Source organism: Jaculus jaculus, chromosome 8, assembly GCF_020740685.1.
Source record: "Jaculus jaculus isolate mJacJac1 chromosome 8, mJacJac1.mat.Y.cur, whole genome shotgun sequence".
NCBI classification, from domain to species: Eukaryota; Metazoa; Chordata; class Mammalia; order Rodentia; family Dipodidae; genus Jaculus; species Jaculus jaculus.
Genome location: NC_059109.1, coordinates 95279821 through 95306706, shown reverse-complemented (window position 1 = coordinate 95306706; position 26886 = coordinate 95279821). Strand labels below are relative to the sequence as shown.

The following is a 26886-nucleotide window of genomic DNA, read 5'->3' as shown; positions in this document are numbered from 1 at the left end:
AAAAGAACAAAAAAAAAGGAGTCATTTAAAATCATAAAGTTAAAACATTACTCAAAACTGGGCAAGGTGCCACATGCTTTTAATCCCAGCACTCAGGAGGCAGAGGTAGAAGGATCCCTGTGAGTTCAAGGCCAGTCTGAGACTACATAGTGAATTGCAGATCAGCTTGGGCTAGAGCAAGGGCCTACCTCAAAAAGGAAAGGAAAGGAAAGGGGAAAGGGAAAAAAGGGAAAAGGGAAAGGAAAAGGAAAAGGAAAGGAAAGGAAAGAAGAAAAGAAAAGAAATCATAAGGGTTAAGTCCTGCAAAGCCAAAGGACCTTGATTCAATTCCCCAGGACCCACACAAGCCAGATGCACAACGTGACACATGTGTCTGGAGTTAGTTTACAGTGGGAGGAGACCCTGGTGCAGCCATTCTCTCTCTCTGTGCCTCTTTCTCTCTCACTCTCTCAAATAAATAAATAAAAATTAAAGTCCTTTTAAAAAAATCACTAGATTATCCAAAGTAGTACGATCAATAATTATTGCTGATTATCAAAATTATAAGCACATATTTCCTACACTGACACCAAAATCCACCACTGTGTTAATGAACAGACTCCCTTTAATGAAACATTGAAGTCTCAAGTAGAAGGCAACATAACTTTAGTAAGGCATAAAGATTTTAAGAACCTCCCCTACCCCAAATCCAAACTGAATTTTTATAACATCATGAAAGGTCTAGTTTCTTAAATGTATTTATGGGCAATAACCACAGAAAAACACCCTGTTAATAGCATAAATTCCTGGGCTTCAATCCATAAGTACTAAATATCAGAAAGAATAATAATCTATATAGTTCATAAACATTAACATTCAAATACATTAAGGAAAAAATTACTGAGAGTCTGAGTCTAGACAGTGTGACAGGAAATACTCTAGTAAGAGTCTCAGTAAATCTGACCTGAGAAGACAGTGAAGGCTACTAAATATCTTAAGAATTCATCAAGGGAGAAATTATATCATCTTCACTATTGAATTACTGCTATCTAAATATTATGTTTCTTCTTTTTTTGATGGGGGGGGTTGTAGACCAGACTGGGCTGCCACTTTCAACAATTCCGCCTCTGCCTCCCTAAATCTTGGACTATAGGTATGCACTACCATGCTTGGTTTGAATGATGTGTTTCAAGAATGAATGTGGTGCTTGCTTTGGCAGCACATATACTAAAATTGGAAAAATACAGAGAAAATTAGCATGGCCCCTGCCCAAGGATAACATGCAAATTCATGAAGTGTTCCATATTTTTCCCAGGTTGGACTCCTCAGGACCCACGTAGGCCAGATGCACAAGAAGGCACATGTATCTGGAGCTCGTTTACAGTGGTTAGAGGCCCTGGCATGTCCATTCTCATTCTCTTTCTCTCTCTCTCTGCCTATTTCTGTCTCTCTCTCTCAAATAAATAAACAAAAATAAAATATTTTCAAAGAGAATGAATGTGGAGGAAACCACTTTGTTTATTTATTCTACTTTGCCCTTCTATTTTCTTGATTCATGATTTAAGAAATGACAGAAAAGGGAACTGGAGAGAGGGCTTCGCGATTAAGGAGCCTGCTTGAGAAGCCTAAGGACCAGGTGTGATTCCCCAGTACCCACCTAAAGTCAGATGCTCAAGGTGGCACATGCGTCTGGAGTTCGTTTGCAGTGGCTAGAGGCCTTAGAGCACCCATTCTCTCCCCCCCTCTCTCTCTCTCTCTCTCTCTCTCTGTCTTTTCTTCTCTCCTCCCTCCCTCTTTCTCTCTTTCAAACCTACACAATGAAATTACCTGAGATACAAAATTCCCCAAGCTACTGCTTATTTAAAAAAAAAATCAAGGCAACAGAACCCCTTCAAAAAATTATAAACCCAGCTGGGCCTGGTGGCAGACACCCTTAATCTCAGTACTGGGGAGGCAGAAGTAGGAGAATCACCATGAGCTCCAGATTAGCCTGGGCTACAGTAAGACTCTACCTTGAAAAACCACATATATGTGTGGTGGTTTGATTCAGGCTGTCCCCCATAAAGTTAGATGTTCTGAATACTAGGTTCCCAACTGATGGAGATTTCAGAATTAATGCCTCCTGGAGGCAGTGTATTGTTAGGGACAGGCTTATGGGTATTACAGCCAGTTTCTCCTTGCCAGTATTTGGCATGGTCTCCTGTTGCTATTGTCCACCTAATGCTGGCGAGGAGGTGATTGTCACCCTTTGCTCATGCCATCGTTTCCCCCTGCCATCATGGAGCTTCCCCTTGAGTCTGCAAGCCAAAATAAACCTTTTTCCCCACAAGCTGCTCTTCGTCCAGTGTTTTCTGCCAGCAATGTGAACCTGACTGCAACAATATGTATGTATGTATGTATGTATGTACATACGTACGTATGTACGTACGTATATGTGTGTATGCTTCACTTTGCAGATGATTACTACTCGAGAGACTTAAAACTTGTCAAAATACTGAATTAAGAGACTATTGAGTGCTAGTCTATCACACCCTCCAAGGCTCAGGGAACACTGTGGAAGCAGATAGTGAAAAGCATGTAAGAGCCAGCTGATAAAGATGCATGCTGTGGAGCACTGTCTTCTAGACATGACATGACTGTGGCAATCACGACCTTGCAGCAAATGCCATTACCTACACAACACCTGCACAGTATTGGGCCCATAAACATTTTATTATGGATAATGAAAAAGTGAAAACAGCAAAAAAAAAAAAAAAAAAAAAGACATCAAAACAGAAGTCGTCAGAAAGAAGGGGTTTAATATGATGGGGTACAATTGAAGGTAATGAGGGAGGAATTAAGATATAAGCAATAAATATATAAAGAAAGAAATAAAAATGCCTGACATAAGCCTATCATTCAACACCAAATTGGTAACCTTAGCTAATAAAAAGGAAAATAAAGTTAGGAGGGACAAATATTGCAAAGCTATAAAAACACAATTTGTATAAACTTTTATTGCCTATTCAAAAAATGCAAGAGTATGCCTTAAATGTCTGTGACTGATAAGAAAAGTTCAAGATCAGTACTAAAAAACCAACATTTACCTCTCTTGATCATTAACCAACAAAAATTAAATTATTAAAAAAAAATGATAAAATGACCTTGTTCATCAAGTACTCTGACAGAAGTCTGTCATTGTTTTGGGAAACCTTGTAGGTTTCTCTGATCAAAAGCTCATTGTGGATGGGAGCCCCAAGCTGGTAGTGGGGGTTACAGGTCAGTGCCCACTAAGAACTTTAGGAAAAACATAACTAATATACAAGAGTTAGAGAGGAGAGAACCAGCAAAGGTCAGTGGTAAGACTTGATGACCCACCAAAGGTCAGTGGTAAGACCCTATTGCTGAAGACTCCATACGCAGCTGATACGTAAAATGGAATGGCATGGCTGGAAGCCAGGAGAGATTCAGTCCTCAGACAGTCAGCGTGTCTAGTGCCAGAATGTGCTACATGGGCGACTGGGGGAAATGACCAATATCTTTCCAAGCAACTCATGGTCTAACCTAATTAGCAACAAATAACCTGATGTGATGCCCACACAAGCGCAACAGTGGCACACAGCCATGGTGGGGAACCAACTGCTCTTGATTTGGCTAACTGATCCCCTCAGTGGTACAAGACCCATAGCTGGAGCTGGGAAACAAGTCAGAACCATACCCAAACATAAGCCCACTCTCCAATATCAAGCTACCATCAATCATGGCCTACACCTATTAAACTCTCTATCAAAAAAGTAAGTGTTATCTCAATTTTCCGGGTGCTAACTTACTCTCTGTTGGAGAATCTGCTTCTTTTTTTCAGACAGATGCAGACTCTAAGGAGAGAGCTGCCCAACATACCTCAAAAGAGGCCCAGCTGAAACTAAGGATAATTGGCAAAACAAGCAAGGGTGATGTTTTCCTGATGAACCTGATACCAGCACAAAGGGGAAGGAGACCAACACAGAGAAAAATCAACTCCTACCAAATCAGAGAGCCAGAGCCTCAGAGGCCCCCAACACCTCAGCACTGAAGCAGACCAAAAATGAACCCAACATGGCTCAGGGAAATTTTGCGGAAGAGGGGGCGGAAAGAATGTCAAGAGTCACATGTTGGGTCATGATATGCAGAGACATTTATCGTACCAATAACTGTGGGCTAACTCCACAATGCACGACCCATTTACATCAACAAGGAGGGTCCATTGGGAGGGGGAAGATCATGGATGAGCCTAAACAATGGTACCAAACTGCCTGTATTTGCTGAAAAGAAAACTAATAAATTAAATTAAAAAAAAATAACCTTGTTCATAATTTTTGAACTTGTTAAATGCCTAGCAACTAGCTTCGTCAAGACTGGGCTAGGCTAGGGACATACATAGCTCAATTAGTAAAGTGCCTACTGTGCATTCACACCACCCTGTGTCTGATGATTCTGAGCACTGAATGAAGAGAGAATGGTAGTGCACACCGGTAATAAGTTCAAGGTCATCTTCAGTGACACAGAATGATTCAAGGCCAGACTGATATAAGACTGTCGTAAAACAAATGAATATGACAACATGGAGGAAAACTGTAAAACATCACTACATAAAAATGCAAAATTGTGCCTGGTGTGGTGATATATACCTATAATTGTACTAAAGGCAGGAGGATCAAACTTCAAGGCCTGCCAGGGCTACAAGCAAGACTTGGTCACAAAAGACAAAGCTAAAGGTAATAGATGACTTGGGGTGGGGGGAAACAGGAAATACATATGACTAAACATAATTTCCTTACTTTGCCAAACTCTTAGGATGTTAATGGAAAAGGACAATTTTAAAATGTACAAACAATGTGAGTAAACAACATTAAATGCAGGACCTATGGTAAATGTCAGTAAATATTAATGGTTGTTCTTGTCATTCACACTTTACAAGTAGCTAATGAACAAAACAAATGGGCTCAACCTCAGTCATGAATTAAAAAAATAGCAAGTGATCAGAATGTCAAAAAATGCAACTGGTTTATTGTTGGTATTGAGTAATAGTTGTTTGCATACACACAGAGAGAGAGAGAAAGAGAGACAGAGAAAGGGGGGATAACAATGATTCAATATTTATTTTTTCTTTTTAGCAGTACTGAGGATTGAAGCCAGGGTCTTAACACATACTAATCAAATGTTTTGCCACCGAACTATATCCCCAACCCTTTTTTGTTTTGTTTTTGTTTTGAGACAGGGTCTCACCAGGCTGGCATTGAATACAGATTCATCCTGCCTAATCCTCCCAACTAGCTGGAATTAAATGCCTAAGCCACCAGGCCAGATATGTTCAACATTTTTAAAGTGAAATTTAAAGTATCACTTTGAAATGAATATATCCTTTGGCCTAGTAATTCCAAGACTAAAAAATTATTCTTATGGACATAAACATATAAAAATACAAAAATAACCATATACATTCTATAGATAGCTATATAGATCCATTATACTAGAAAACAAAATTAATGAAATATTTAACAACAAAGGAGTAATTAAATAAAAGTACAGTACCTCTACACAATGATGGACTATGGAGCCTCTGAAAACACATGAACTGTGCATGAAGGCAAAAATCATAAATCCTAGCACTCTGAAAGATAGAGGCAGTAAGATTATAAATTTAAGACCAGCTTCAACCATGTAAGAACAGTAAGACCTTGTTTCTAAACCAAAAAGAAAAAATGAGGTAGATCAATACAATGTCTTATGCAAATAATTCTATGATAGATTATAAATTTGAAAAAATAAGATGCAGAATAAAGAGTACAAAAGGATAATTCTTAGAATTCTCTACACATATTTATGTAAACACAAGTTTCCAAACAAACATAAATTACTAATAGTGTTTACAAATTTATAGTCAGCTTTGGAGACAGACATATTTTTCTGCTCTTCACTGTCTTATTCTTCTTCATGTGTCACATTTAGTAAGTTCTGAAAGTTTTATTATTAGATAAGAATACGCACTATTGGAAATTTAACAATCCTATCAACATGTTACAAGACTGTTTAATAGATTCTGAATAGGACTATGTGACTACCCTACAATTAGGATAGATTCATTTAAAGTATGCCTGGGAAAGTATCAAAATATCTCCAAGATTTATGAAATAAAAGAATGAGAGTGGACTTTTCCCAAACTATTCATCAAAATATATGAAGAAACTATACTAACTGTAACTGTGGTGCACTGACAGAACTGTCAAACTGATCACAAATCAAACAATGAAATGGAATAAAGAGCCCCAAAACAAACATATGTAAGCATGAAAATTTTAATATATGACTGAGACAACATTTTAAATCAGTGAACAGAAAAAATAAATCTAAGACCACCTGTCTCATAACACACAGAAGAAAATCCACAAGGATAACAAAAATCAAATCAAATCAATCATTTGGAAATTTTCCACCACACTGCTTTCTTTTTATAGCTATTAGAATGAGGAATATCTTGATTTAGACTTAAAAGTTCAAAACACATTAATGTAACTAAACATAAAAAACTGTGTTAATTTGATAACGCAAATGATAAGAGCAACATTAATATTAGCTATTTATTATTAGCTTTTATAAACTAGCACACAGAGATTACTTATTGAAAATAGGACACACTTTGATATAGTTTATAATTACAATTTATTTTTAACTTACAATAATCTCTTGAGTTATACCATCAATATCTTCTTTTCATCAGAGAAGAAACTGAGGTTTAGGAGAGGCAAGATAGTACATGCCTAAAATCTTCCAGAGGTTGAGGCAGGAGGATCATGAGATCAAGGCTAGCCTAGGTTATATAATAAGACCCTGCTATAGTTACAGTATCTGAAGAACTGAGTTCCCAGTGGTTGATTAGTGGTCTTATTTCCTGAGAAACTGCAATTATATTCAGAAAGTCTTTCCCTGTAAGAAAATGTCGAAGGGTTTCACCTACTTCTTTCCTCCCACAGTTTCAGAGTTTCAAGTCTAATATTGAACTCTCTCCCTCTCTTCCTCCTTCCCTTTCCCTGTCATTAAAAAAGGGACAGTCTGTTGGACTTGCCTCCAAAAAAAAGATATAAAATTCTGTACAAATACAAACCAGCTTTTAGCAACACTGGCAAAATTTTTAAGGATTAATCATGTTTTTGTCAAAGTTATGAGTAGACAGGTATTAATGCGATATGGACCCATACATAAACGTTTTGGAGGGGAACCTGGAAGTTTTACTAAAATTTTATATGTGTACAACCTGTGACCCAACAATTTCACCTTCAAAATCTATTGATAATAAAAGTCTCATACATACAAAGGTTCTGTATTCGTTGCAATGTGAAAAACACTAAGAGTCCACAAAGGATAAGATTATTTGTGATAAATGAATTTAAGTAAGTTGTAGTAAGTAAATAACTATATTTTTAAAACCCAAGGAAGTATTATCAAGAGTTTTAAAGGGGAAAGGATCTAAAGTATTCTTTATAATATTTTCTAAACTAAATGCTACAAAAATAATCTAAATAAGTTTATGTTCAACAGTTTATTTACAGAAGCATATGAACCATATAAATGTATAGTAATGACCATCTCTTAGTTATTTCCAATACTACTGTCATATGAGTATAAATTAATGCCTAAAACTACATACTACACAATTTTTAAGTAGAAGTACTTCACAGAACATACTAAAGTATGTCAGAGGAATCTAAGGAGATGTTTTTCACAGAAAAATGTGTAAAATATTTAGAAAAATGGTATAACCCTATGTATAAAAAACAGCTTTTTATCACTTTAGTAACATTATTCTGAATTTTTAAAAATATTTGTATTTATTTATTTATGAGAGAGAAAGAGACAGATAGAGAAAGAGAGAATGGGCATGCCACTGAATACAAACTCCAGACACATGTGCCCCCTTGTGCATCTGGCTTACATGGGTCCTGGGGAAATGAACCCAGGTCCTTAGGCTTCACAGGCAAATGCCATAACTGCTAAGCCATTTCCCCAGTCCCTGAAATTTTTATTTATATTGATTAGTAGCAGCATTGTACACATGTGAAGAAATCCATAAAAGTAGGATGGGGATTAAATGGGAAGAAAGGTTTGAGTGGAAAGGGGAGGAGGGTGAGAAAGGGTAATGGGAGAAGTGGGATCACAATGCATTATGTATATTTATGAAAGGGTTAAAAATTATGTATATAATAAAATTACAAATAAATAATTTTATGTGTATACATATATATCCCAGACTGGAACTATTAACAAGTTATGCATATTCATAACCAAATTAGGACTGTTAAAATCACAGTGTCTGAACAACTGATAATTTCTAAAAATGTGATATTGAAATTTGAGATCAGAAAAAAGAATCCATCCAATATAATGCTAAGTTATTTTAGAATAAGAACCTCACAGACACATTAGATAACTTTTTAATCTTCACCCAGTAAAAGAATTCCTTACTATGTGTGAATAATTAATTCTCTTCCAAAATCCCTCAGAAATCCTTCTAGTAACAGAAAATACACTGAGTCAACTCCACTTGGGACAAAGTAATTTTCTAAAAATTTTATTATCTTGTTCTAAAATCAGACTCAACTTGTAGCAATGGCTCCCAAATGATGCCCTCAGCCCTTATAAATAGCTGACGTCATTCTTCTGACCTATGAGAGGTGGAAAAGCAATATACATATACATACATATACACACACGTACATATATATACATACATATTCAATTCTAAGATGTCTTTTAAAAACATTTTAGCATTTATGAAGTTTTCAGGAGCTATAATTGGGGTAATCAGAGTTGCTACTGGAATGGTATTGACACTGTTTTCTCTGCTTCTGTAAGAATTTAGTCATTATTTGTGGTGATATAATTAGACAACTGCATCCACTCACAATTTCAGTCAGCAACCTACTTAACGAACATTTGAGAAAAAGAATATGAATCCTAGTAATTGGCTGAAAACCTTTGATTATCTTGATCTGATAAGATCAAGAAAATGCTAACATTAAATCTTGCAGAATAGATGCATTTGTGGTTTAGAAAAAAATCTCAGATAAAAGTAGAGCACATTTTTAAGTAGTGCTGTATCATCAACTCCCCTAACTGTTCAAAGATGTATTGTCTAGAAAAATCAGACATCAACAAATCTGAATGGGAAAAATTAGTCAGACACATTATATTCTGAGTGTCAAAACATTTTAAGAGTATAACCAATTTATTTCCTCTGTCCTTGCAATGTATGTTCAAAGATAATATGACAAAAGCAATAACTGATAAATTGAAATTTTTTCATTTACTTAGAGAGAGCTTTAGTTTTCACATCACATTTAATTGAAATAGATAAATTCATCACAAAATCTCACTGTGTGATAGTCAACTGACAATACTTTATTGTCTCTTCCTCCTTAATGGAATATAAAAGCAGGTAACGAATGTCTTGTAACTGTTTCAATAGAATATGATTGCTTAAGATGTGTTGGTGTTGTTAGGGTGGTAGAACCTACTAGTTATTTACCAAAACTAGCTGCCAGCTTTCTGAGCATATTACTATGTTATACTTTTCAGACTCTCATAATTAAACATGGCCATATGATTTTATAACTAGTCCAAGACATGTGACAGGCCTACCTTATAAAAATCTCCATCTCAATCCTGTTTACTTCCTTCCCCTAAGGTTTTCCAGGGAAACATCAAACAGGCATCAGACCTGTCTCTGATTGACAAGCTGAGGCACAAGGTTCCAACCTCAATACATACCTACAATTCTACCTTTAGCTCCTAGCCACAATCAAACTCATGACAATCACAAACGCTGGTCAATCAAGTCAACTATAAAGAAACAAAGGAACTAACTTTGTTTCTCTTTTCTTTCTTTGTCCCTGCTCCCCTTTCTCTCTTCTCTCCTTCCCTCCTTAGCTGCCGTGAGTTCAGCAACTTCTGCACCACACATAAAATGCCATGATATTCTGCCTCACTCCAGGCCAAAAGTAATCCAGACAACTTTGGACAAAAACCTCTGAAACTGTAAGTCAAAATAAAGCTTTACCCTTTTAAGGTGTTCTTGCCAATATTTGTCATGGCAACAAAACTAATAGGAGAACTCAGGTTTGAACTTCATATGCTCCTCATATTTACAGCAATCACTTCTGTGTGAAAGAATGCCTGGTACAGAATTTGCAGCGAAGTCTAGAATTCCTGAGGAAATCTCCAGAAAAAAAACATGAACCAAACACTAGCTAAAGGAATAGATTTAAAAGATCAAATGCAAGAACTAGGGTTTGTAAAAATAGTTTTAAAAGTCTCAAGACAATTCAATCATAAGAGCTTGCAGCAATCAATAATAAAAACAGGAATTCATGCTGCCAGGAGGAAGCTGATTTCCAAGGTTATCACATTGTAATAGTAAAATGCCAAATTTTCAACAACAACAACAAAAAAAAAAAAACTTTAGGGCATAAAACAGAAAACTAGCCCATTTAAAGGATCAAAAGATATTCATAAAGGTAGAAATAGGGGTACCATCAAGCAAACAAGCATGTACATTATGAAGTTGTGAGGAAAGAAAGGAGGATAAAGATTATTTGAAATAAGGGTTTAAAAACAAGTCCCAAATTTGCTGAAGCATGGAAATCCACCAAAAGGCTCAACAAATCAAATAGGTTTAAGACCAAATACTAACAATGAAGCACATTATAACCTAAGTGTCAAAGGCAAAGAATATTGGCCACAAGAAAAGCAATTCAACACAATAAGGATGCCTCAGTAAGATAAACCAATTTGTCCTCTCACTTAAGAATTTTATATCCAGCAAAATGAGAAATGAGGGAAGAAGAAATTAAGTCACCTTCAAACAAATCCTGCAGGAGTTCATTACAACCAGACATATCCTACAAGAAATGCTGCTGGGAGTGCCTCGGATTGAAGTGAAAGAATGCATGCAAACCAGTAGATGGCAAAGCCAGCTGAGCTAATAAAGAGCCCCAGAAAGTTAACAGAAGAAGGCAAATATGTCAGTACTACTATAATGTTGGTTTGCAACCCTACTTTTAATTTTGTATAGAACTTTAAAGACAAATGTATAAAAACTAAGGCATGTATTTAGGCACATAACATATTAAACAAGCAATTCATTACACTTTAGAAAAACCATTCCAACTTTAAGTTGTATGAGTTCTTGCATACAACAGTGAATTAGGTTTCATTCAATTGGGCTATAATGTACATTTATAAAGGTTAGTTATATAATTTGGTGGTGTTAAAGAAAATCCCCATGGTAATAACAACAAAAAACATACCTACAGACAGAAATGAGAAGACAATCAAAATGTATAACTATCCTGGACATCTAGGCATAGACTTACCAAATAAACAAGTTATTCCACTCCTGGAATACACCTTAAGGACTCTACTTATTACTATAGACATACTTGCTCATGCATGTATGTTGCTGCTCTCTATTCACAACAGCTAGGAAATGGAACCAGCCTACATGTCCCTCAAATGATGAATGGATAATGAAGATGTGGTACACTTACAGCATGGAATTTTATTCAGCTGTAAAGAAAAAATAAGTTGTGTAATTTTCAGAGAAATGTATGGATCTAGAAAAGATTATACTGAGATAATACATGCCCAGAAAGTCAAACACCACATGTGTTCCCTTGTATGTGGATCCTAGCTTCAAGTGGTTAGATTTGTATGTAAGTTGGAATAAAAGTCAGTAGTAGAGGAGCAAAATACTTGGGGTGGAATGCTCTAAGAAGAGTAGGGGAGGAGATGAAGGACAGGACAGGGTGGGATAGTATGAATAAACCATGTGGAAACCTATTTCTTCACTAGCTAATAATATATGTATGTATGTTTTTTAAAAGGTCTGGAAATGCTGGGCATGGTGGTGCACACCTTTAATCTCAACGCTTGGGAGGCAGAGATAGGAGGATTGCTTTGAGTTCAGGACTAGGGCCAGAGACTAAAATGTGAGTTCTAGGTCAGCCTTGACTAGAGCAAGACCCTTCCTTTAAAAAAAAAAAAAAAAAGTCTGAAGAGAAGGCTCCATGATAACTGCTCTCTGACTGGACTTGAGACCTGTTTCAGGGAACAGAATTCCTCCCTGTTACTGAAAACCTAATCAAATGCCTAAGGCTGGGGAAGTCATAAGCACTATGAGGGATACTACTATTGTTGTTTGGATAAATGAACATATTGTGCTCACCAAACTTCATTCTAAATACTTATGTTTATGCCCATATATTAATGCTACTCTTACTTTTAGTTAGAGAAGCTTCTCTTTTTCAGATTTTGAGTCTCACTGGGGAGAATCAAAAATAGTCAAAGTGCTGAGAAGAAATGACAGTGGTGTGTTTAGAACTAAGTAGCACAACCCTATCACACTCTCCTAGGCTCAGGGACCATTGCAGAAGAGGTTACAGAAAGAATGTAAGAACCAAACTGAAGGAGTACTTACAATACTGAATTCCAGATGACACAAGTGGCCTTGACATTAATGACCTCACAGTGACTGAAGCTACCTACACAAGACCTGCATGATAGGAAGTAAAAACTGATGACATCAAAACAGGAGAGAGACTAGTTGTAAATAAGAAGGGATTCACTGGTAGAGGGATTTGGGAAGGGGAAAAAGGGTGGTAGGTGGTAGGAGTGAATAATGAACACGGTATATAGTCTATGGAAATTGTTAAGTTTTTTTCAAGGTCTAAGTACTAAGAATTTATGAAAAAGCCATTATTTTACATGTGCATGTGTGTGTTACTGGATGTGTGCGTGTGTGTACATATATAGATGTACATGCTCCATGTGCTGTGTGCAGAAGTCAGATGAAAATATCCAACCTTCTCTTATTATTTGTCTTCATATTTCTTCCTTTGGGGGAGCTCTAACCCACCATCCAGAACTGCTGACCATCAGCAAGCCACCACTGCTGCTACAGATAATGTCTGCAGACATCAGACTCCAACTTTTTCAATCTTCCAATGTGGATTAAATACCAATAAATAACTATCCAATAATATTCTAAGCTTTCAGTTACATGGACTGTATAGCTACCAGATTCTCAGCCTCTTCAGCACAGCCCTTGGTGGACTTTCCAAGCCCTAACATGAAAAAAGAAACTTCACACGCCTTTAATCCCAGCAGTTGGGAAAGAGAGGTAGGATGATCACCATGAGTTTGAGGCCACCCTGAGAATACAGAGTGAATTCCAGGTCAGTCTTGGCTAGAGTGAGACCCTACCTTGAAAAACAAATTAAAAAAAAAGAAGAAGAAAAGAAAGAAAGAAACTTCAACCCAAAACTAGTCAGAAAAGATGAAGACCACGTCATAGTGAATAAGGGAACAATCCATTAGGAGGACATTACAATTCTAAAAATGCATACACTGAATGCAGGAACACCCAATTTCATAAAACTAACCCTACTAGATATGAAGTCACAGATTTAACACAACACAGTAATTTTAGGTGGCTTCCATACCCCATTCTCACCATCATAAAAGCTATGTACTTAAAAGAAATGTTGCAGAAGACACTAAAAGATGACAAAAGATCCCATGTTCTTGGATTGGGAAAATCAATATTGTGTGTCAATCTTATGTAAAAGCAATCTACACATTTAATACAATCCCCATCAAAATTCCAATGGCATTCTTCACAAAAATAGAAAAAACAGTCCTAAAATTCATTTGGAACAACCAAAAACCTCGAATATCTAAAACAATTTTAAGCAACAAGAATAAAGCTGGTGGTATCACCATACTAGATTTTAAGCCATATTATATAACTACAGTAACAAACACAGCATGGTACCAGCACAAAAACAGGCATGTAGATCAATGGAATAGAATAGAGGACCCAGATGTAAGCCTGGGCAGCTATAACCACCTAATCTTCAACAAAAATGCCAAAAAATACTCACTGGAGAAAAAGACAGCCTCTTCAACAAATGGTGCTAAGAAAAATGGATATCTATACATATAAGTATGAAAATAGATCTTTACCTCTCCCCATGTACAAGAATCAATTCCAAATGGATCAAAGACCTTAATATCAGACTCAAAACTCTGAACCTGCTATAGGAAAAAGTAGGGGAAAACTTTCAATATATTCATATTGGCAAAGATTTACTGAATATAACCCCAATTGCTCAGGAAATAAAACCACAGATCAACCACTTAGACCTCATGAAATTACAAAGCAAAAGACACTGGATAGAGCAAAGCGGTAACCTACAGAATGGGAGAAAATCTTTGCCAGCCACACATATGATCGAGGACTAGTATCTAGGATATACAAAGAACTCAAAAAATTAAGGGCTGGAATGATTGCTTAGAGGTTAAGGTGTTTGCCTGCAAAGCCAAAGGACCCTGGTTCAACTCCCCAGGACCCACGTTAGCCAGATGCACAAGAGGGTGCACACATCTGGAGTTCGTCTGCAGTGGCTGGAGGCCCTGGTACACACATTCTCCCCCTCTCCCTGTCAAACAAATAAATAAAAATAAATTCTAAAAAATTAAGTAATAAAACCACTCAATTAAAAAATGAGCTATGGAACTAAATAGAGAGTTCTCAAAAGAAGAAAAACAGATGGCATAGAAAATTCTAAAAAAAAGTTCAACATACCTAGTCATCAGGGAAATGCAGATTAACACTACATTGAAAATCCATCTCACTCCCGTCAGATTGGCTACCATCATGAAAACAAATGACCATAAATTCTGGCGAGAATGTAGAAAAAGAGAAACCTTTCTACACTGTTGGTGGGAATGCAATCTGCTCCAGCCATTGTGGAAATCAGTATGGAGGTTCCTGAGACAGCTCAAAATAGGTCTATTATATGTAACCCAGCTCTACCACTTCTAAGCATATTATCCTAAGGACTCATCTCACTACCTTAGACATACTTCCTCAACTACATTTACTGCCACTCTATTCACAATAGCTAGGAAACAGAACCAGACTAGATGTCTCCTCATCTGATGAGTGGATAATGAAGATTTTGCATATTTACAAAATGGAGTTCTACTCAGCAGTAAAGAGAAATGAAGTCATGAAATTTGTAAGAAAATGGATGGATCTGGAAAGGATTATACTATGTGAGGTAACCCAGGCCCAAAAAGTCAAGCATTGCATCTTCTCTTGCGTATGTGGCTCCTAGCTACAGATGACTGGACTTCTGTGTGAGAAGGAAAAAACTCAATAGCAGAGGCCAGTAAGCTAGAAAAGAGATATAAAGGGAAGAAAAGGAAGGGAGGGGGGTACTTAATAGGATGGTATTGTATATATGTAAGTAGAAGAATAGATTAATGGGAGAGAAAAGGCCGAAAATGAGGTCTGGGGAAGAGACTGAGTAAAGGAAAGGTGGAGGGACAGCTAATCACAATCTAAAAGGATATAAATAAATCATATGCAATCCTACTTTTTTGGACAATAGAACACTCAGGAGTTGTAGATTATTACTAGAAATTTTTCAGTACCAGGGATGGGATATCTTCCAGTGAGTTGTTGGTCAGGGAGGTCCCTGGTACCCCCAAAACATTGTCAAGGCCCTTGGTTTCCCACCAGGAATAGATGGTAAGACCCTATTGCTGAAGACTCCATACACTTGGGCTGCAAGGCCACTGAGAAATCCTGCTGGATCTGAGCTGATAACCTTCTCCATGTAGACCAGCTGAAAGAAAGCTGGAAGAAGCCATTCTGCATGCAGATCAATGGGAGAAATAGAAATCACCAGTGAAGATACCCATCAGTGGACACTGCAAGCCTTATAATTGGCCAGCCAGGCCAAATGAGCCCACAGGTGCTATAGTGGCACGTCTGTTATGGGGGAAACCAACTGCTCTCTAATTGGACTGGAGGCCTGCTCCATGGGAAGGAATACATCCCTGATACTGAAAACTTAAAACAGGGGCAGTCATGAGTCCTAGGGGTGGAACGTCTGCTGTTGTCTGGCTAAATATATATACTATGTTTATCAAACTGCCCAGTAAGCACTTCTGTTAATAGTCACACCCTTATATTACTACTACTCTCATTTTTTGTAGAGAATCTTCTCTTTTTAGATGGCAGTGACCTTGGGACGACTCAGAAGGTATTATGGGAATGGAAAGAAATGACCACAGTGCTCAGTACTGCAATACCTCTATCACAGCTTCCAAGGCTCAGGGTCTAATGCAAAAGAGGTGGCGGAAAGAATATAAGAGCCAAAGGAAGGGCAGGACTCCACACAACATGCTCCCTCCAGACACATAATGGCCTGGATATCCATGGCCTCACAGTGCCTGACACTACCTGCATAAGACCATAAGAGGAGGAAAAGATCATGACATCAAAAGTAAAAAAGAGACTGACTGAAATGGAGAGGAGGTATGATGGAAAATGGAGTTTCAAAAGGGTAAGTGGGGGGAGGTAGGTTATTTCCATGGGGTATTTTTTATAATCATGGAAATTGTTAGTAATAAAAAAAGAAAGGAAAAAAAAAAAAAACGAATATAAGAGCCAAAGGAAGGATAGGGCTCCTCACAATGCACTCTTCCAGACACAAAATGGCCTGGATATACATGACCTCATAGTGCCTTGTACTACCTACACAAGACCAGCATAACAGGAGTAAAAGATGATGACATCAAAATAAAAGAGATACTTATTGAGAGGGGGAAAGGGTATGATGGAGAGTAGAGTTAAGGGGAAGATGGGAGAGAGGATTACCATGGTTTATAATTACTGAAGTTGTCAATGAAAATAAATAAATTATAAAAATATTAAAAATAAAAAATAAGAAATGTATGTATTCAAACTAATAAATACTGAAATTAAATGACATCATAGAACAAATGGACTTAATGGATGTTGTCTACAGAACATTCCACCCAAACATTATAGAATAATTTTTTTTTAATTTTTGTTTATTTTTATTTATTTGAGAGCAACAGAGAGAGAATGGGAGCACCAGGGCTTCCAGCCACTGCAAACAAACTCCAGATACAAGTGCCACTTTGTGCATCTGGCTTATGTGGGTACTGGGGAATTGAGCTTTGATCCAGGGTCCGTAAAACATCACAGGCAAGTCCGTAACCACTAAGCCATATCTCCAGCCCCTAGAATACATTCTTTTTAATAGTCCATGGGACTATTCTAATACAGATCACATATTATGACAGAAAGTAATTCTCAACAAATATAGGGAAATTGAGTAACATAACACATACAGGAAAATTAAGTAACTTTTTTTTTTACTTTCTGAGGATTTTAGAATATGAACATGTCATTCTATTCCCCCTCCTATTGCTCTCTTTTGTCTCCCTATCTGAACCCCTATTCTACTGAGCCCCTCCTTTTTCCAAGTAGTCGTTTTTCTGTTTTGATGTCTTATTCTTTTTGTGCTCTTCCACCTTCTATGTCAACTTGCTGATGGTCTCCATATTTTGCAGATCTTGTGATGGTAATGACCTGTACTGTTAGATCATAAATAACCATAAATACACTAGGCATTTCATTCCCAAATAACTCATCCTGTGGCTCTTACATTCTTCCATTGCCCAGCTTCTGCAATGTTCCCTGAGCCTTGGAGGGCACGACAGAGATATTACATGTAGCACTAAGCTCTCAACAATCTCTTATTTTCAGTAGTTTGATAGAGTTTTTACTCTCCTCAGTCTCTACTGGTATCTTCATGGAGAAGCTTCTCTGCCAGCCATGAAAGCAGCACTAATTTTCTTTCTGTGGCCACCTCTACAATGTTCCTGCACCCTGGCAGGTATGATAGGAATGTCTTGTATGGTGCTAGGCACCAGACTGTCTCTTCATTACTTTGGAGAGACCTGGGTCTCTCCAGAATTCAACACCATTTGCCAAAAGAAGCCTCTCTAGTCAAAAGTGAGAACAGCCCTAATCTATAGGTATAATACCATACATGGGGCAATTTGATGGGTAAATTGTTTCCAATTAGAAAAAAAAAAAAAAAAAACAGTGATTGCTTCCCCTCCATGGCCTATGTCCTTCCAAGCCATGGGCTTTTGACTTGGTTTATCAGTACCAATTTCATCCCCAGCACGGAGCAGGCTTCAAATCCAATTAGGGAAAAGTTTCTGCCATTAATTGGCCTGCCACTATAGCACCAATGGGTACATTTTCCTAGGTGGCCTATTATGTGTATTTCTGGATCCAATGCTGGCTTACACTGTTGATGACTTTCTGACACCATGTCAGCTAGCCAGCAAAGAAGAGGGTTCCAGCTCTCTTCCATTTTGATTGATTGTTTTTCCAGATTTCCAGATTGATTGCTCAGCATCCTGTAACTGAAGCATGTGATGTCTTCAGCAAAAGGGTCTTAACCATCTAGTTTGGATGGGCAACCAGACACACTGATAATAGCCTGAACTGTTTTAGGGGCTTATGGGGCTTCCACCAATGATTCACTGGGAAGGGGTGACCCTTTCCTGACAATAGGATTACTTGCAACGATGTAAAACTTGTGAGCATAGAATTCTCCACCCAGCACTATACTTCTGCCCACACTTTAAAGAAAAACAATTAACGTTAATTAAATTTTAATTTGATTAGCTAATGAAGAAGTAGGCTTTTGTATGACTTCATACTTTCTTCAGTGTTGTGTATCCTTCCCCCATCCCCTCTACTCTTGCATCCTCTTACTGTGCCCTCCCTTAGACCTGTCCACCCCTGTATTCTGGTCCACTACTTACCTGTTACTAGCCATAAATTTCCCCTACTTTTCTCCTCCCTCCTGGCCTCATTCTAGTTACCTGGCCTCTTTTTATACAGACCTAAAAACAGGAAGCTAGCCTCTACATATGAGAGAGAACATGTGTTCCTTTGCCTGAATTATCTCAGTTGGTATAATTTTTTTCCAGGTTCTTCATTTTCCAGTAAAGTTCATAATTTCACTTTCTTATGGCTAAATAAAACTTCACAGTGTACAAGAACCACATCTTTATTATCCATTCATAAGTTGTGGGGTAACTAGGCTGACTATATTTGCTAACTATTATGAATAGATCAGTAACAAATATGGCTGAAGTACAGAGTATATCTCTGAAGTACAGAGTATATGCTCAGGATTGGTATAGCTGGGTCATATGGTTCATCTCTTTTTAGGTATTTAAGAAACCACCATACTGACTTCCATAGTGGATGCACTAGTTTACACTTATACCAACAATGAATAAGGGTTCCTTTTTTCCTACACCTTCACCAACATTTGCTGTCTAACTCATGGTGGTCATCCTACTTCTGACTCCCAACAGCTGGGATTAAAGGTGTGCACCACCATGTCCAACTTTGTCTTTTGATTTGTTTTTTAATATTTTTATTTATTTATGTATCTGAGAGACACAGAGAGAGGAAGAAGCTGAAAGAAAGACAGAATGAACATGCCAGGGCCTCCAGCCACTGCAAACAAACTCCAGACACATGCAACCCCCTGTACATCTGGCTCACATGGGTCCTAGAGAATTGGACCAGGGTCCTTAGGCTTCATAGGCAAACAACTTAACCACTAAACCATTTCCCTAGCCCTTTTTCAAAAAATATTTTATTTGTTTGAGATTATGAGAGATAAAGGAAGAGGCAGAGAGAACAAGAGAATGGGGTCTTTTTATTGTTTTGATGATAGACATTCTGACAGAAGTGAAAAAGGAATCTCAAAGTAACTTTAATTTGCATTTCCCTGATTGCTAAAAATGTTGAACATTAAAAAAAAAAAATTAGGGGCTGGAGGGATGCCTTAGCGGTTAAGGCATTTGCCTGCAAAGCCAAAGGACTCAGGTTCAATTCCCTAGGATCTACATGAGCCAGATGCACAAGGGGACACACGTGTCTGGAGTTCATTTGCAGTGGCTGGAGGCCCTGGCATGCCCATCTTCTCCCTCGCTCCCTCTTACTCTATCAAATAAATAAAATATTAAAAAATTACATGACCATCTGACAATAGTGAGGTACTGAAGTCACCTACTGTTCTTGCATTGGTATTTGTCTCTGGCTTTGTATCTGGTAGATTTTAATAAAATTCAGTGTTTGGTTTATAATGTCCTCTTGGTGAATTGTTCCTTTAATGGTTCTGTCCTAATCTCTTCAGACTTTTTTACTTAAAGTGTATTTTGTCAGGTATTAGTATAGCAACAGCTGCTAGTTTCTACTTTTATTTACTTGAAGTATTTTTCCATTCTTTCATCCAAATAGTTTCTGTCTTTGACAGTGAGGTAATTTTTTAAGTATTTTTTATTTATTTACTTACTTACTTATTGATTTTTTGAGGTAGGGTCTCACTCTGGCCCAGGCTGCCCTGGAATTCACTATGCAGTGTCACAACAATCCTCCTAACTCTGCCTACCAAGTGCTGGGATTAAAGGCATGCGACACCATGCTCACTTCTTTGAGAGAGAGAGAATGGGTACAACAGGGCCTCCAGCCACTGCAAACAAACTCCAGATGCATGTAACACCTTGTACAACTGGCTTACATGGACAGGTCCTGGGGACTAGAACCTGGGTCATTTGGCTTTGCAGGCAAATACCTTAACCATTAAGCCATCTCTCCATCCTGAGGTGAGTTTCTTGACAACAGGAAATTTAAATCCTGTTTTCTGTGCCAGCCTGCTAATCTACATCTTCTGATTAAGAAATTGAGTCTATTAATATTCAAAGTTATTATTAAAAGGTGTGAGCTAATCCCCATCATATTGATGGTTTTGTGGAGTTTAGTATTTTCTTGATCTTTATTTGCTGTAACAACTATTCTAGCTTTGGTTATAGTCAGCCTCTTGAACGATTACATGCAGTATTCCCTGTAGGGCTGGCTTACTGTTCATATATTCTTTTAGCCTGCTTTTATCATGAAAAGTTTTTTTTTTTTCCCTTCTATTTTAACGGTTAATTCCACTCAGTAGAATAGTTTGAGTGGGCAGATCCAATAGTCTTTCAATGCTTGAAATACTTCATTCTAAGCTCTTTCTGGTTTTTAGAGTTTCTATTGAAAACTTCAGGTAGCTTGCCCTTATAAGTGATGATGTTTCTCTGTTGTAGCTTTTAGAACCCTTTGTTTTATATATTTTCATGTTTTAACCACAATATGACATAGTGTACTTCTTTTCTGAACCTGCCTATTTAGTGTTTTGTATGCTTCCTATACCTCTATGAGCCTCTCCCTCACAAGATTTAAGAATTTTCTTCTATAATTTTATTTAAAATATTTGCTACTAATCTGACCAAAAGAAAGAGAGAAGAGACACAAATTAATAAAATCAGAGATGAAAAAGGTAACATCACAACAGATTCCAGAGAAATTCAAAAAATCATAGGGACATACTATAAAAGCACATACTCCACAAAGTATGAAAATCTGAAAGAAATGGATGATTTCCTTGATTTATATGACCCACCTAAATTAAATCAAAATGAGATTAATCACTTAAATAGACCTATAACAAACATGGAGATCCGAACAGTTACCAATACTCTCCCAACTAAAAAAGGCCCAGGCCCAGATGGATTCACTGCTGAATTTTATCAGACCTTTAAGAAAGACCTTACACCATTGCTTCTTAATCCTTTGTAGGAAATAGAAAGAGAAGGAATTCTACCAAACTCCTTCTATGAGGCCAGCATCACCCTGATACCAAAACCAGGCAAAGATAGAACAAAAAAAAAAAAAAAGAAAGAAAAGAAAATTACAGACCAATCACCCTCATGAACATAGATGTAAAAATTCTCAACAAAATATTGGCAAAAAGAATACAAGAGTATATCAAAAAGATCATTCACCCTGACCAAGTAGGCTTTATCCTAGAGATGCAGGGATGATTCAACATATGCAAATCTATAAATGTAATACATTACATAAACGGGTTGAAAGACAAAAATCACATGATCATCTCATTGGACGCAGAGAAAGCATTTGACAAAATCCAACATCCCTTCATGATAAAAGTCCTACAGACACTGGGAATAGAAGGAACATATTTCAATATAATAAAAGCTATTTATGACAAGCCTACAGCCAACATATTACTAAATGGGAAAAAACTGGAAGCTTTTCCACTAAAATCAGGAACAAGACCAGGGTGTCCACTGTCCCCACTTTTATTTAATATAGTTTTGGAAGTCTTAGTCATAGCAATAAGGCAAGAGACATACATAAAAGGGATACAAATTGGAAAGGAAGAGATCAAGTTATCATTATTTGCAGATGACATGTTTCTATACATAAAGGACCCTAAAGACTCTACTAGCAAACTGTTAGAGCTGATCAAAACCTACAGCCATGTAGCAGGATACAAAATAAATACACAGAAATCAGTAGCCTTCATTTATGCTAACAACAAACACACATAGGATGAAATCAGAGAATCACTCCCATTCACAATTGCATCAAAAAAAAAAAAGTACCTTGGAATAAACCTAACCAAGAAAGTAAGGAATCTCTACAAGGAGATCTTTAAAACACTCAAGTGAGAAATTGCAGAAGACACTAGAAAGTGGAGAAACATCCCTTGTTCCCGAATTGGAAGAATCAATATTGTGAAAATGGCAATCTTACCTAAAGCAATCTACACATTTAATGCAATCCCTATCAAAATTCCAAAGGCTTTCTTCATGGAAACAGAAAAAACAATCCAAAAGTTCATTTGGAATCACAAAAAACCTCGAATATCTAAAATAATACTGAGCAACAAAAATGAGGCTGGTGGTATCACCATACCTGATTTTAACCTATACTACAGAGTCGTAGTAACAAAAACAGACATGTAGATCAGTGGAACAGAATAGAGGACCCAGATGTAAGCCCAAGTAGCTATAGCCACCTGATATTCGATAAAAATGCCCAAAATACTCATTGGAGAAAAGACAGCCTCTTCAGCAAATGTTGCTGGGAAAACTGGATATATATCTGCAGAAGGATAAAAATAGATTCGTCTCTCTCGCCATGCACAAGAATTAAGTCCAAATGGATTAAAGACCTTAACATCAGACCTGAAACTCTGAAACTGCTCAGAGGAAAAAGTAGGGAAAACCCTTCAACATATTGGTCTTGGCAAAGACTTTCTGAATACAACCCCAGTTGCTCAGGCAATAAAACCACAGATCAATCACTGGGACCTCATGAAATTACAAAGATTTTGTACTGCAAAGGACACAGTGAAAAAAGCAAAAAGGCAACCTACAGAATGGGAAAAAATTTTCACCAGCTATATATCTGATAGAGGATTAATATCTAGGATATACAAAGAACTCTAAAAGTTAAATAATAAGGAATCAAACAAGCCAATCAAAAAAATGGGCTATGGAGCTAAATAGAGCATTCTCAAAGGAAGAAATACGAATGGCATATAAGCATCTAAAAAAATGTTCTACATCACTAGTCATCAGGGAAATACAGATTAAAACTACATTGAGATTCCATCTCCTGTCAGATTGGCCACCATCATGAAAACAAATGATCATAAATGTTGGCGGAGATGTGGAAAAAGAGGAACCCTTCTACACTGCTGGTGGGAATGTAATCTGGTCCATCCATTGTGGAAATCAGTGTGGAGGTTCCTAAAACAGCTAAAGATTGATCTACCATATGGCCCAGCTATAGCACTCCTAGGCATATATCCGAAGGAATCATCTCATTTCCTTAGAAGTACGTGCTTAACCATGTTTATTGCTGCTCAATTTATAATAGCTGGGAAATGGAACCAGCCTAGATGTCCCTCAACAGATGAGTGGATAATGAAGATGTGGCACATTTATACAATGGAGTTCTACTCAGCGGTAAAGAAAAATGAAGTGATGAAATTTGCAGAAAAATGGATGGACCTGGAAAGGATTATACTAAATGAGGTAACCCAGGCCCAGAAAGCCAAGCGCCACATGTTCTCCCTCATATGTGGATCCTAGCTACAGATGATTGGACTTCTGCATGAGAAGGAAAATACTTAGTAGCAGAGGCCAGTAAGTTAAAAAGGAGATATAAAGGGAAGAGAAGGGAAGGGAGGAGGGTACTTAATAGGTTGGTATTGTATATATGTAAGTATAATGATTGAGATGGGAAGGTAATATGATGGAGAATGGAATTTCAAAGGGGCAAGTGTGGTGGGGGAGGGAGGGTATTACCATGGGATATTTTTTTATAATCATGGAAAATGTTAATAAAAATTTTTTAAAAATAAAATATTTGCTATTACAATTATTTGAAGTTCTTCTTGTATACTCAAATTTCAAACATTTGGACTTTTCAATGTACTCCACATTTTTATGAACTTGTCATTGATTTTGGTGTCCTGATCTATTTTATCTACCTTGTCCTGGAGTCTTGATACTCTGCCCTCTATATGGTCTAGTCTGCTGATAAGGCATTCCAGAAAGCATTTGAGATACTGTCTTTTTTTCATGAAAGACTCCAGATAGCCCAAATAATCCTAAGCAAAGGAAACATTGCCAGAGGTACCATTGTAATAAAAGAGCATAGTACCGGCACAAAATCAGAGTTCTAGTTCAATGAAATAGAAATGAAGACATTGATAGAAGTGCCTGTAACTTTTGCTTCCTGACTCTTGGCAAAGAGGGAAAAGAAAATACACAGTGGAGAAAAGACAACATCTTCAACAAATGATGCTGGAAAAACTGGATTGCTACATGTGGAAAAATTAAATGAGTTCCTTATGTCTCACCCTGTACAACACTCTGTCATGGACAAAGGAAAGGCTTATAAGACCATACCTCTCGCTTAGGAGCTAATGACAGTTACTGGTTGCTGGGAGAGAAGAGTAGTCATTCTCTTCAATGGTGTAGCCACTGGTAAATGGTGAAGCGTTTCAGTGAAGTTGGAGGGGAAAAAGAGAGGGAAATGGGAGGTATGTACATTTAAAATATAGTATTCACTTGTATACATTTGTTTTTAAAAGCAAGCAAAATGGGGGAAAGGTGTGTCTGCAAATAAAGTGAGTGCATGGATTAGAAAAGAGAAGAATTTTCTACCTTGTGTTGGAGATATGTGACAGGTAGGCACAGAACTCTCATATGCTGACAGGTTTAATTTGCCTGCAGTATTGGGCTCACCATTCTTGCCTAAGAAAATTAATCCTACATTGTCTATGGAACCTAAAGTGGCCTGCTGGGATAGTTAATCTCCATTATCAAGAATCACCATGGGAACAAATCTCTAGTCATGTCTGTCCTTACAGAGATTTTCGAGATTAGTTGAGGTAAGAGGTACCACACAACTATGGGTGGCTTTCTGAACTGTATGAAAAAAAACTAAATGATGTTAGCAAAGGTAGGATCTCACTCTAGCTCAAGCTGACCTGGAATTCACTATGTAGTCTCAGGGTGGCCTTGAACTCATGACGATCCTCTTACCTCTGCCGCCCGAGTGCTGGGATTAAAGGCATGTGCCACCATGTCCATCTTGCATTCATCACTTTTTAACTTCCTCCCTAACAGTAAGATGATGTGTGTTGTAGTTACCTTCTCCTTATCAGCAAGGAGACAAAAACCCTGACCAAAAGCAGTTTATGGGAGAAAAGGGTTTATTTCAGGCTTACCAATTCCAGAAGAGGCTTCTGGAAGCTGACTTGCTTCATCATCCATCTATAGCAAAAGAATATAACCGAACCACCAGTGCTTGAGCTGGCTCAGAAAACACCTTAGAGCTTGACTCAAGATCCACACACCCCGCCAGTAACACCTTTTCCAACAGGGCTCCAGGAAGCTTAACCAAAAATACTTGAGGTTATGGGGCCATTTCCATTCAAACCATCACAATGTGACATAGGTTTTCTTCTACAATGCTTTCTTCTTTGCTATGATGGAACTTCCCCATGAAGCTGTAAGCTAAAATAAACCATTTCCTTCCATAAGCTGCTTCTGTATTGGTGTTTTATCTCAGAAACAAGAAAGTAACTGATATATATTCCCTGAGGGACATGCCATGCAATGCAATGCTGATGTTGCACAGGAATCATCCTCATCACTACCTTTTCCTCCAGATATATAGCCAGACTCAAAGCTCAGCAGACCCCTAGACACTGAGTGATGTTGGGGTACATGGAGTAACCCAGGAGGAAGTAGCTATACTACTAAAAAACTTGTGTTTTTTAAGTCATACAGGCAGACATACACATAAGAATGGATTTTTAAGATGAGATAGTAGTAGAAGAAACATAAAGATAGAAAAAGCTGAGTTTATTGAGAACTGAACAGAGATTTTAAGTTTAATATTTCAGCTCTCAGTAAGTGCTAATAGTTTATTCGATTGGTTGGCTAAGATATGGGTCAAAAGATGGACTATTGTGAACACCCTCAAGATGCCTGATATCCGTTAGCTTAAAGTTAATGACAGGGCTCAAAGACTCAAGGACATTGCAATTCTGAAATGGATTTGCCATGGAAAACATAATCTTCCACAATGAGGACCTATAGGTGTCTCCTTCACCAACACTATAAGAAACAGATTCATGAGAGAAATACCAGCATACCTGAAGACTCTGTCATTGTTCCTCTTTTTATGTTATACCTTACAGTGGGGGAACCACAGCTGTTCAACTAGATACTATAAATGCACTGGTATCTTGGAATAGCAAGAGCCAAGTGGCAGCACTGAATTTCCAAAATCAAGGTGTATGTATTTATCATAATGGATAATATAGCCAAAGCAATAGTCATAATGTTCTAATTCATGTAGACATTTGCCACTGATTAATCACAATGTTCCCAAAAGTGAAAGAGATGGGAAGTCCACTAAATTCTTATTTGATTTGTGCAAGCAGAAAAACTTCAGAATAGACTACCTTAAACTATAGCAACAGGGAATCATGGCCTTTCAACCAATTTCTAGAGTTCAGTTAGTTTGCAGATACAGACAGCCCCTAG

The 26886-nt window shown here is 37.4% G+C and overlaps 1 protein-coding gene and 1 non-coding gene across 6 annotated transcripts in view; one reads left to right on the top strand and one right to left on the bottom strand.

Annotated features, from left to right (window-relative positions):
* Positions 1-26886, bottom strand: part of Macrod2 (mono-ADP ribosylhydrolase 2) — a 2207522-nt gene that overhangs the window by 2159703 nt on the left and 20933 nt on the right. The gene's annotated exons all lie outside the window — the stretch shown is intronic.
* Positions 1183-1289, top strand: LOC123463076. Its single transcript, XR_006638688.1, has one exon. It is a non-coding gene; the product is annotated as a U6 spliceosomal RNA (small nuclear RNA).